This window comes from Macaca mulatta, chromosome X, assembly GCF_049350105.2.
Source record: "Macaca mulatta isolate MMU2019108-1 chromosome X, T2T-MMU8v2.0, whole genome shotgun sequence".
In the NCBI taxonomy this organism is placed as follows: domain Eukaryota; kingdom Metazoa; phylum Chordata; class Mammalia; order Primates; family Cercopithecidae; genus Macaca; species Macaca mulatta.
In genome coordinates, this window is record NC_133426.1 from 95,320,044 (window position 1) to 95,333,646 (window position 13,603).

At 34.1% G+C, this 13,603-nt stretch overlaps 1 long non-coding RNA gene across 1 annotated transcript; it reads left to right on the forward strand.

Moving 5' to 3' along the window:
* Positions 1-227: 227 nt before the first annotated feature.
* Positions 228-9,857, forward strand: LOC114674859 (uncharacterized). The gene is made up of 3 exons (XR_003725941.2): positions 228-352; positions 1,624-1,688; positions 9,633-9,857. It is a non-coding gene; the product is annotated as an uncharacterized LOC114674859 (long non-coding RNA).
* Positions 9,858-13,603: the final 3,746 nt, after the last annotated feature.

A 13,603-nucleotide genomic window follows, 5' to 3' on the forward strand; every position in this document is an offset into this window, starting at 1 on the left:
AGACTTTCAACCTACAAAAAAAAGTATGAGATAATATATATGCTGTACTTTTAACCTACTAAGTCAGTGGTAATTTGTTAAGTGGCACCAAACATGCAAGACACCTTATCTAATGAAAGTATATTCAGACTACTGGAGTGTCCAGATGTCTAGGCTTAGGTGACAACAGTTTGAAAGAGGTATCTTGGAAAGGGAACTGCCTGCTATCTACGTCTTTGCAAAGGTATAGCCCTTTCTGTTTGAGTTACAGAATGGGAAAGAAAACTTCAGTCACCTATGAACTGATTTCAAATGCAGCCCATCCTGCTGGGAGATGAAGTTGATCACCAGAACCAGCTTCATCGTTGCCCAGGTATCCCATATTGCATTCTTGAGGTAATTTTCAGACATTCCTTCATGTCTCACCACATCTACCTGCATGTATTCTAATATACTCTACCTTTCCTTACATTACTATGTTCAACTATTCTGTTCTCCTTTCGAAGACCAGCTACTCCACTTGTGCACTCTAGCCCATGTAATGTAAACTACTCAAGCATATCACTCTATCAATATTCCCACTTTTCTTAATTATCAAAACTTTTCTCTACTAGATTATTCTCATTAGCATGCAAATATCCTGTTAATCCTATAATCTTAAAAAATACAGTAGTCTCTCCCCATTTTATGTAGGGATACATTCCACAATTCCCAGTAAATGCCTGAAACCATCAACAATATTGATTCTTATGTATAGTATATGTTTTTCGATACATAATACATACCTATGATAAAGTTTAATTTTATAAATTAGGCACAGTAAGAGATTAATGTTAATAACTAATAATAAAATAGAGCAATTTTAACTATGTGAATATCACTGCTCTTGCACTTCAAGGCCATTATAAAGTAAAATAAGAGTTACTTGAACACAAGTACTGAAATACCAGACAATCAATCTGATAATGGAGATGACTACTAAATGACTAATGGATGGGTACCATAGACAGCATGGAGTAACTGGACACAGTGGTAATTCACATTCTGGGCAGGATGGAGCAGGATGGCACAAGCCTTCATCATGCTACTTAGAAAAGTATGCAATTTAAAAATTATAATTTTTTTCTTTCTGAATTTTTCCAGTTAGTGTTTTTGGACCATAGTTGAATATAGGTAACAGAAGCCATGGAAAGCAAAACCACAGATAAGGGGGATCTACTGAAAAATAAAATGAAATAAAGCCTTTTTATTCATGTATTTCTGTAGCTACTAACTGGTTTTTTTGTTTGTTTGTTTGTTTTGTTTTGTTTTTTAATCTACCTTGTTCATGCAACACTCCTTGAACAAATAGTTGATATATTGCTCTCTACAAATGCACTCCTTATTTTCTTAGACTCATTTGAATCAAAATTTTGCTCTCTTTTCAGGACTATCAATGACTTCTATAATGTTAAATACAATAGCCACTTTCAGTCTATCTTACTTGACCTATCAGTAGCATCTAATACAGATGATAAAGTGTTCTTCTCCTATCTCACAACCACTTTTTCTTTCAGCCACATTGATGGCTCTTGTTATCTATACAACATCTAAATATTGCAATATTTCAGGATTATTTGTTTTTTGTTTTTCTTCCTGGAGCAGATCCTGTTTAAATGCCAATAAGCACACAGAGAAATAAAGCATGGAAAGAAAACAACTAATGTAGGGTGAGTTATCAAACAAGCTTTTATTGTATCTTAGAGGAAGCTTTTCCCAATAGTCATTATGAGAGTTAGTGTAGAACATACACCATGTTGTTGTCCCACATAAGGGGTGAATGAAAAAAGGTATTTCACAACTCTTTTCATGGATTGGAAGGTGCTCCTGAGTGAATTTTTAGTTTTCTGTGTGTTAGGACAGATTAGACTTTAGTGTCCAGAGGTAATCTTTAAAAGGAGACAAAGTAAAGATGCATAGTTGCTGACCATTGGAAAGTGGGCTGGTATACACAAAAATTATGAATGTCAAGGGGATATGGGCAGGGCACTGATACCATCAGCTGTTCTTGAGATATAGTCTTAGGACCCTTAGTCTTAGGACCCTTTCTATTTTGTCACTACCAAGTCCCTTTGTGACCCTAAGCAGTCTCATGGATGTAAATATATTCTGCATACTGTTGACTCCTAAATTTATATCTCTAGCACAGACTTCTCTCTTTACCTTCAGACTCATATATCCAACTACTTCGTCGACATCTCTAGTTGAATGTATAATCTGCATGTCAAATTAATATATATAAACAGAACTTATGCTGTTTCTCTCCAAAATTATTTCTTCTTCATTCTTCTGTGTATCACTAACACTGTATCACCAACTACCCAATTGCTCAGGCTAAAATCCTATCATTATTCTAGATTTTTCTTATTCACACCCCAATTGGGTGATCTCCCAAATAATTTGATCTTCCAAATGGTCTATTTCTGCTTTTGCCCCCCTCTCCAAGTCTATTCTTGACACTTCAGCCAGAATGGTCTTCTAAAAATATAGGTCAAATCATATGATTTCTATGCTCAAGATTCTCCAGTGGTTTTCTATCTCACTTAGAGAACAACAACAACAAAAAAATTACATTAATTTTGATATCTTACTTTAATTTTATTGCCCTAATGTTACTATCATTTACCAGATACAAATTCAAATGTGTTTGAGACCATAGTTTATGCTGTTAAGCCTTATCCAATCATGCTTCCAAAAGCTATGTTTTCTTCCTTAGGCTCTCTCTAACATATTATTTTCTACGTACATTTTTAGCAGTAATTGTTATCCATCTTTTCTTATGTTAATTTCAGTATAAACTATTATTGCTTTACATTTATACTTTTAGATATCAGTTAATGATAGTTGTGCACATTTAGGAATTCTTAGAAACACAGTAGCTCAACAATTTGTTTACAAAAGAAGACATTGGCATCTAGAAAATTATTAACCAGGTAACTTCCTATACTTGATAGTAGGCCTACACTTAGAAACCTGGCTTCGTCATGTCTTTTTTGCTCTTCTTTTCATTGTCGCCTACCAAGTCAATGATGCTATATCCATAAGAACAAAAGAGAAAACAGAAAACAAGCAAAAACTGAGTCTTGAAAACTCTGTTTTTGTTTCATTGTTTGCTTTTAAATAAAGACGGGTCTTGCAATGTTGCCTCGGTTGGTCTCAAACTTCTGGTCTCAAGCAATCTGCCTGCCTTGACTTTCCAAAATGCTGGGATTACAGGAGCCCCTGCACCTGGACAAAACTCTATTTTATTTGTTTTATCTTATTGTTAATTGACACATAATTGAACATATTTATAGGGTATAGTGTGATGCTTTGATACATGTAACCACTCTGTGTATTTAGCATATTTACCGCCTTTACTATTTATTATTTCTTTATGGTGAGAACATTCAAAATCTTCTCTTATGGCTATGTTGAAATATGCAATATTGTTAACTATAGTATACCTACTGGGCAATAGAACACCAGAGCTTATTAATAATTTCTTATCTGGCTGGGCATGATGACTCATGCCTGTAATCCCAGCAATTATGGAGGCTCAGGTGTGGTGGCAAACCCCTATAATCCCAGCTGCTTGGGAGACTGAAGCACGAGAATCGCTTGAACCTAGGCAGTAGAGATTGCAGTCAGCCCACTCCAGCCTGGGCGACACAGTGAGACTCTGTCTCAAAAAAAACAAAAACAAAAACAACAACAACAAAAAATGGTTGTACTAATTTACATTACCAACAACAAAGGTTCCCATTTTTTTCTGAATCTATGCCAGTGTTTGGTGATTTTTTCTTCTTTTTTATAATGGCTATTCTAATTGGAGTGAGGTGACATTTTACTGGGGATTTGATTTTTATTTCCCTGATAATTAGTGATTCAAAAACCCTGTTTTGAGCCTTGCGATCAGGAATTTATTCAAAGTAGAGCAAAAATAGCTAATAATTCACATTCAGGAGAAAATAAATGATTTTGTAGAGACAGAGTCTGAGTATAGATGAAAAATTAATGCCACATTTAAATTTGTTGATGTCTTATACCATATAGGATTAGAAAGTGTAACATAAGGTAATTATTTCTAAGGTTGATATCGAAGGAAGAAACTAGCTATATTCTCCGATGTTTTGACTGTGTCCAGTAAATTGTAAAAGGTCGAGATATGACCTACAGTATTCTTGGATCTATGTCAGAACAAATCATGTTTAATGAGATTCTTAATACAGCATGTATTTTTTCTTCAAAAGGTGACTTTCGTAGAATCATCCTCATATTGTATCTCTTGCCAGTCAACATGTAAGCTTTAGAAAGTAATCACACATTATTGCTGGGGCTTTCATTTCTATCAAAATATTTTCTACAAAACAAAAGTGGTAAATAATTTAACATTTGGAGAAACTAAAGCGGATTTTCAGCAAAAGCTCTCCTTTGCCTAACCCTTTGATGTGGAGAAGAACAGGAATAAGATGAGAATTTAGTCAGTGTAACTTCCTCAGTAAATCTACCTATATTCAGCAGCATAAAACATTTTTTGAAATCCTCTAAACATAGCAGTCAGAAAAGAAAATGAAAGGAGAAAAGCAAAAAGCAGCAAGAAATTAGATTAACTATCCCGATGAAGATACCCTAGAGGGAAAATAATTTGATTTTTCACAAACATACTCAACACAGAAGATGAATAAAAACTACCTGCTTTTATTGTATTCCTGCCTGCTAGGGTGGCTTAATGCTCTGCATACTTCATAGCTATTGGTCTTCAGAAAGAAATCTGTTCGAAATATAGTGCAGTTTGGGGTTTATATCCAGTGATACTCTGAATATATCGGAGGGTAGATACAGGAAAGTAATAAAGGAAATTTAAAGTCTAGCTGGTGCTTGATGGTTTTTAGGTAGTTAGCATCCTAATTTAGAAATTAATTGGAAGATTAAGCAGGAAATGTACATTGCCAGCTTTTTCATTTATTTGTTTGCATTTTTCCTCTGCCAGAGCACTTAATAAAGATGAATAACTCTTAAATATGAAATTATAACAAATGGATACCACATAGTATTACTAAAAAGGGTAAAATCTGAATTGTTTTCCCCTTCAGAACTTAATAGTATTGTCTTTTTAATAAGCAGAAACAAACAAACAAACAAACAAAAATGAATAAAATCAAATCTCTGGGGTGCCTTTTATATGGGTAATGTAAAGGTTTTATATAGGCTTTGCAGCAGTTACTCCTGAACATTCCTCTTTTTTTTTTTTTTTTTTTTTTTAACCTCCTTTTTTTACCATTTGATTTATGGCAGAGATCTCAGCAGCAACAATGGAAGCCAAAGGAAAAATAAAATAAAATAATATCATCAAATGCTGGGAGAAAAATAGCTTTTAATCTAGAATTGAGTACTCTGAAAGTTTCTTTCAATAATGATAAATATACTTTCATATAGATAAGACCTAAAACAGCTTACCACCAGTAAACCTTTCACTAAAGCAGGTTTTAAAGAATGTAATTTGAGGAAGGGAAATGACAGTAAAAGTTCTTCATTAAAAAAGGATGAGTTTGTGTCCTTTGTAGGGACATGGATGCAGCTGGAAACCATCATTCTTAGCAAACTATCACAAGAACAGAAAACCAAACACCGCATGTTCTCACTCATAGGTGGGAACTGAACAATGAGATCACTTGGACTCGGGAAGGGGGACATCACACACCGGTGCCTATCATGGGGAGGGGGGAGGGGGGAGGGATTGCATTGGGAGTTATACCTGATGTAAATGACTAGTTGATGGGTGCTGACGAGTTGATGGGTGCAGCACACCAACATGGCACAAGTATACATATGCAACAAACCTGCACGTTATGCAAATGTACCCTAGAACTTTAAGTATAATAATAATAATAATAAATAAATAAATAAATAAATAAATAAAAGTGAAAAATAAAAAAAGAGGTTGCTAGTAGATTACATGTAGATTAATCAATTTTTTTTAAATAAAAGAATGATAATTTTGTGATTTATTTTAAAGTTTGTTTTGAAGTGGATGATTTGTATTATAGGTATTATAAGAACTTTGCATGATTGAGGCAGAAAGTCAAGTTTATAATTTGTTAAGAATGCATGGTAAAACTTCAAGAGTAACCATTAAAATAAGAGACATTTCAGCAATATAAAAAGGCAAGGTATCCAACAGAATATATTATTGGCATAAATATCAATTAACAAATGCTCAATGACAATAAATATGTTTTAAAATATGAATTTTGAAATTATACATACACTCCTGTTACTCATAAATCAAAGAATTTATAATGAAATATTAAAAATATTTATATCCTATCCATGAGCATGGAATGTTTTTCCATTTGTTTGTGTCTTCCTTTATTTCCTTGAGCAGTGGTTTGTAGTCCTCTTTGAATAGGTTCTTCACATCCCTTGTAAGTTGTATTCCTAGGTAATTTATTCTTTTTATAGCAATTGTGAATAGGGATTCACTCATGATTTGGCTCTCTGTCTATTATTGGTGTATAAGAATGCTTGTGATTTTTCCACATTGATTTTGTATCCTGAGACTTTGCCAAAGTTGCTTGTCAACTTAAGGAAAGAATCAATATCGTGGAAACAACAGATGCTGGAGAGGATGTGGAGAAATAGGAACGCTTTTACACTGTTGGTGGGAGTGTAAATTAGTTCAACCACTGTGGAACACAGTGTGGTGATTCCTGAAGGATCTAGAACTAGAAATATCATTTGACCCAGCAATCCCATTACTGGGTATATACCTAAAGGATTATAAATCATTCTACTATAAAGACACATGAACACGTATGTTTATGGCAGCACTGTTCACAATAGCAAAGACTTGGAACCAACACAAATGCCCATCAATGATAAACTGGATAAAGAAAATGTGGTATATATACTCCATGGAATGTTATGCAGTCATAAAAAAGGATGAGTTCATGTCTTGCAGGGACATGGATGAAGCTTGAAACCATCGTTCTCAGCAAACTAACACAAGAATAGAAAACCAAACACCTAATGTTCTCACTCATAAGTGGGAGTTGAACAAAGAGAACACATGGACACAGGGAGGGGAACATCACACACTGGGGCCTGTCAGGGGGTGGGGGACTAGGAGAGGGATAGCATTAGGAGAAATACCTAATGTAGATGACAGGTTGATGGGTGCAGCAAACCACCATGGCACGTGTATATGTATGTAACAAACCTGAACATTCTGAACGTGTATCCCAGAACTTAAAGTGTAATTTTAAAAAGGAAAATAATGTTTTTGATTTTCTTAAAATTTTTGAGACTTGTTTTGTGGCCTATCATATGATCTATCTTGGAGAATGTTCCATGTGCTGATGAGAGGAATGCATATTCTACAGATGGTGGGAGATTGTTCTGTAAAGACCTGTTAAGTTCATTTGTTTTAGGGTATAGTTTAAGTCCATTGTTTCTTGGTTGACTTTTTTTTTTTTTTCCTGAAGATCTGTCTAGTATTGTAAGTGGAGCATTAAAGTCCCCCACTATTATTGTTCTGCTATCTATCTCATTTCTTAGCTCTAGTAGAAATTGTTTTATAAATTTGGGGCTCCAGTGCTATTTACATATAAATTTAGGATTATAATATCTGTCTGCTGTACAAATTATTTTATCTTTATATAATGTTCTTGATTTTTTTTTTTTTACTGTTTTTGCTTGAAAGTGGTTTTTTTGTTTTTGGTTTTTGTTTTTTGTTTGTTTGTTTGTTTGTTTTTTGAGACAGAGTCTCGCTCTGTCACCCAGGCTGGAGTGCAGTGGCGCGATCTCTGCTCACTCTCAGCTCTGCCTCCTGGGTTCACGCCATTCTCCTGGCACAGCCTCCTGAGCAGCTGGGACTACAGGTGCCCGCCACCACGCCCGGCTAATTTTTTGTATGTTTAGTAGAGACGGGGTTTCACTGTGTTAGCCAGGATGGTCTTGATCTCCTGACCTCATGATCCGCCCACCTTGGCCTCCCAAAGTGCTGGGATTACAGGCGTGAGCCACCGCGCCCGACCGAAAGTCCGTTTTTTTTCTGATATAAGAATAGCTACTTTTGCTCACTTTGGGTTTCCTTTTGTGGGGCATATATTTTTTCACCCCTTTACTTGAAGTTTATATGAGTCCTTATGTGTTAGGTGAGTCTCTTGAAGACAGCAGATACTTGGTAGATTTTTATCCATTCTGCCATGCTGTACCTTATCTTATAAGTGGAGCATTTAGGCCATTTACATTCAGTATTAATATTGAGATATGAGGCAGCATTCTATTCATCACGTTAGTTGTTTCCTAGTTACATTTTTTTAACTGTGATATTGTTTTATAGGTCCTGTGAGATTTATGCTTTAAGGAGATTGTATTTTGTATCATATCATGCTTTTGTCTCAACATTTATAACTCGTTTTAGAATTTCTTGTAGAGCTTATTTGGTAGCGACAAATTTCTTTACCATTTGTTTGTCTGAAAAAGACTTTACCTCTACCTCATTTATGAAGCTTAGTTTTACTGGATACCAAATTCTCAGCTGACAATTATGTTGTTTAAGGAAACTAAAGATATGACCTCAATCCCATCTGGCTTGTAAGGTTTCTACTGAGAAGTCTGCTGTTAGTCTGATATGTTTTCCTTTTTAGGTTATCTAATGCTTTTGTCTCACAGCTCTTAAAATTATTTCCTTCATGTTGACTTTAGATGGCATGATGACTATGTGCCTTGGTGATGATTCTTTTGCAATGATTTTCCCAGAAGTTCTTTGAGCTTCTTTTATTTGGACATCTAGATCTCTAGCAAGGCCAGGAAATTTTCTTCAATTATTTTCTCATATAAATTTTGTAAACTTTTAGACTTTTCTACCTCAGAAACATCAATTATCCTTAGGTTGTAATTTATTTTAAATTTCTTTAAGGTGTTTTTATCTTTCTCTGGTAGCTCCTTGGTAGCTTAATTATCAACCTTCTGAATTCTTTATCTGGCATTTCAGATATTTCATCTTTGTTTGGATCTATTGATGGGGAACACTTATTATACAGCAGAGTTTGTATGAGTACATTTCTCAGACCACCTATACTGTAACCATCTTTGTCATTAGAACATATAATATAGATTCTTTGTCTAGACACCAGGCATGTCCAATCAGAATCTCAGAGAGGAGTGGACTGAAACTGCTCTTTATAACAAGCTGTCCGAATGATATGATGCATATATACCTAATTTTGAGAACCATAACAATAGAGGGTAGTTGAGTCTTGAAAATTAGCCTTTTGTTAAGCTTTACTTTTTACCTTCATGCTATTCCTTAAATTTTGTCTAACTTAGGGAATTCTTAACTTAGAAGTGCTACCAGTCTGGTTCATCATTAGTATAGTCGTCAAAGGAAGCTTTTTGACAACCCCTTACTATATCAGCCACAGGTTTGAAGAATACCACATACCCATACTGCTTCTACCAAAAAACACACCACTTCCCCACCAACCAAAGCCTCTGCTAGGGGCTGCAAGTCTATTAGATTAATTTCTTAAGGAAATCCTTCATGATATGTACCTTGATTAGGTTAAAATATGATATTGCACAGAATAATTAATGTATTTAGTTAACATTCTATTTCTAATTTTCAGAGAGAAAGGCCCTGATGGTGTGAGACACAGATAAATTCTAATACAGAAGAACACAGGAAAGATCTGTAACATTGTATTACTTCACATGGAAAGCCAGAAGAATCAAGAGATTATACAACATCCATATATGGTGATATTTTTAATAAGGGAAGAAGTGTCAAAAAGCCAAAAATATATGTGTGAGATTCACCAAAAGAGAGGAAGATAATAAAACAAATTTTGCCCGATTCAAAGTTGTGAGAGATTATTACTAAGGAATTCCCCACATTTATTCAAAATGCCAACTCAGCATCATGTATCCCTACGTTTTGTTTAAATTTTGAACCTAGACAAGTTTTCTAGCTGTGTCAAATGTTTTGCATAGTTCTGTGCACTTGTAATTTAAATTTTACAGTTTCAAACGTGAAGTTAAAAAAAAAACTAAAGTAATGTATCAAAATGATCTATTATATTCAGGGCCATATGAAATTATTCAAATTAACCTTTTTGAATATTGATCATTTTTGTTTTAGATTAGATTAGGTCGTGCTTAAACGATAGCCCGGTTGTATAGCAGGTAAAATCAGGCATTAAGATACAAACCTTTGAAATTCATTCTTTTCAAGAGGTTCAGAAAAGCTTCATAAATCTCTCTTTGTAGGGAAAAATATCAAATTTATTTAAGAAGACTAAGACCTCTCAGTTGTACATTTCAAACCAGAAATATGATATGTTTCTTGCTGATAAAATTGATAAGGTAACTCCTAAAATTATATTCTCTTGGAAATCTCAGCTTATGCACATATATACACTATTGTCTTTCTTCTCTAAAGTTATTATGTAGCAGCATTTAAAAGCACTGATAAAGAAAAGTGTCTGTTTAGGTACATTCTGTGTCTCTACTTGCTCTTCTCTTTTCTTCAAGATGTTAAAAGTATTCAATGATTAATAAGTTGTTGGTGCCTTAACCTGTGCTCTGTATAGTTGTAGTAACTGAAAGAAGGTTTGTAGTGGGAGTTGAAGCTCAGAACTAAAGATGCACGATTAGCTCACTGCCATAGAGGAGTTGATGCAATCAAGTTGGTGAGAAGAGACATGGGCATATAACTCAAGGTGAAGAAAACAGACAATAGGATATAATTATGAGCCATGTGCTCAGTAGTATGCTTAAGAACTATATAAGGTCAAAAAAGGCAGAAAGTTGGCTGAGATAGTCACAGCAAACTATATGGAAGAGATGAGGCTTTAGTTCAACGTTGAAGGATGTGTAAAATTTGAATAGGAGAAAATAAAGAAATGGCATACTGGACAAGATCAACATAAAAAGTAAGAGGAATGATAATTCTTCAATATTATTTTGTGAAGCAGTAGGGAGGTAATGTGGAATATTCAGTGGTAAAGGTATTGTTATTTTCTTTCGCTTCCAACATTTGTCAGAATCATTATCATAAGTAGCATAATGCCTTAGTAAAATTTATTTTTAGTGAACATGACTCACTACAGGGACACTGAAAAAATCAACAGAGAGAGAGAGAGAAAGAGAGAGAGAAAAAAAAGTATTAAAATTATATAGCTGCTCACTTAAAAGGGGCATGTTCAGAACAAGAAAATTGGTTGATTAAGGAATATTGATAATGCCAAAATGTTGTGACAGTATTAGAATTAGAAGTTTGGCTTGAACCACATGAGCAAGCTATTCTTACCTAATTACGCTGCAGTGGATTAACTTGCCTTAGGAAATTTTATTTTTCAGGTTATTTGTCAATTTTATGGTATCATCCTATATTTCTTATGTCTTTTACCATGAAATTTATGAAAACCTTTTATATTCTCTTGCTATTTTGTCTTCATTCAATTGATTCTCAAACCACCATAACTGGCATTTTGTTCTCAATGTAATAGTAAACCTTGTATAAATTTGGATTATTAATACATCCCGTCAAACTCAATAGTAACTTCTAATCCTAATATAAATAGTTTTGACCCTGATAGAAGTATAACACTTTTTTTTCTTTCAACATTTTTTTCAGGTTCAAGGGGGTACATGTGTAGGTTTCTTACATGGGTAAATTGTGTGTCATGGGGTTTATTGCACAGATAATTTTGTCACACAGGTCATCAGCATAGTGCCAAAACACCAAAAGCAATGGCAACAAAAGCCAAAATTGACAAATGGGATCTAATTAAACTAAAGAGCTTCCAAATAGCAAAAGAAACTGTCATTACAGTGAATAGGCAACCTACAGAATGGGAGAAAATTTTTGCAACCTATCCATCTGACAAAGGGCTAATATCCAGAATCTACAAAGAACTTAAATTTATAAGAAAAAGCAAACAACCTCATCAAAAAGTAGGTGAAGGATAACATTTATGTGGCCAACAAACATATGAAAAAAAGCTCATCATCACTGGTCATTGGAGAAATGCAAATCAAGACCACAATGAGATACCATCTGACACCAGTTAGAATGGCGATCATTAAAATATCAGGAAATTACATGGAATACTATGCAGCCATAAGAATGAATGAAATCATCTCCTTTGCAGCAACATGGATGGAGGCTATTATACTAAGTGAATTAACACAGGAATAGAACCTAACACCACATGTTCTCACTTGTAGGTGAGAGCTAAGCATTAATGGGGTTGTTTGATTTTTGCTCAATTTGTTTAAGTTTCTTATAGATTCTGGATATTAGACCTTTCTCAGATGTATAGTTTGCAAATATTTTCTCCCATCCTATAGGTTGTCTGTTTGCTCTGTTGATAGTTTCTTCTGTTGTGCAGAAGCTCTTGTTTAATTAAGTCTCACTTCTCAATTTTTGTTTTTGTTGTAATTGCTTTTGGTGTCTTTGTCATGAAATCTATGCCCATTCCTATGTCCAAAATGGTATTACCTGGGTTGTCTTCCAGGGTTTTTATCATTTTGGGATAATATTTATGTCTTTAATACATCTTGATCTGATTTTTGTATATGGTAAGTGGTAGGGATCCAGTTTTAATCTTCTGCATGTGGTTATTCAGTTATCCTAGCACCATTTATTGATTAGGAAGTCCCTTCTTTATTATTCATCACTGTTGGTTTTCTTTAAGATTAAATGGCTGTAGTTGTACAGCCATATTTCTGGGTTCTCTAACCTATTTCATTGGTTTATGTGCCTGTTTTTGTTTTGTACCAGTATCAAGTTATTTTAGTTATAGTAGCCTCATAGTATAGTTTGAAACCATGGAACATGATACCTCCATACCTCTAGCTTTTTTTTTTTTTTTTTTTTTTTTCCTTAGGATTGCTTTGGCTATTCAGGATCTTGTTGATTTCAAGTGAATTTTAGATTTTTTTTTCTAGTTTTGTGTAAATTTTTGTTGGTAGTTTGATAGAAACAGCATTGAATCTGTAAATTGCTTTGGACAGTATGGCCCTTTTAACAGTATCACAATATTGATTCTTCCTATTTGTGAGAATGAAATATTTTCCCATTTATTTGTGCCATTTCTCTTATCTTCCAGAAGTGTTTTGTGATTGTCATTGTAGTGATCTTTTACGTCCCCAGTTAGCTATATTCCTAGTTATTTTGATAATTTTGCAGCTATTGTGAATAAGATTGCATTCCTGATTTGGTTCCTATCTTGGGATTTTATTAGTGTATAGAAATGCTTCTAAATTTTGTGCATTTATTTTATATCCTGAAACTTTGCTAAAGTTGTTTATTAGATCTACAATTCACATTTTCTGTGAAGAGAGATACTTCCTCTCTTTCTATTTGGATGCCTTTTATTTATTTTTTCTTGCCTGATTGCTCTAGCTAAGACCTCCAATACAATGTTGAATAGGAGTTGTGAGAGTGGGTTTCCTTGTTTACTTTTGGTTCTCAAGGGGAATGCTTCCAGCTTTAGACTATTCAGTATGATGCTTGCTATTTGTCATAGATGGCTCTTATTATTTTGAAGTATATACTTTGAATGTCTAGTTTGTTGTGGATTAATAACATGAA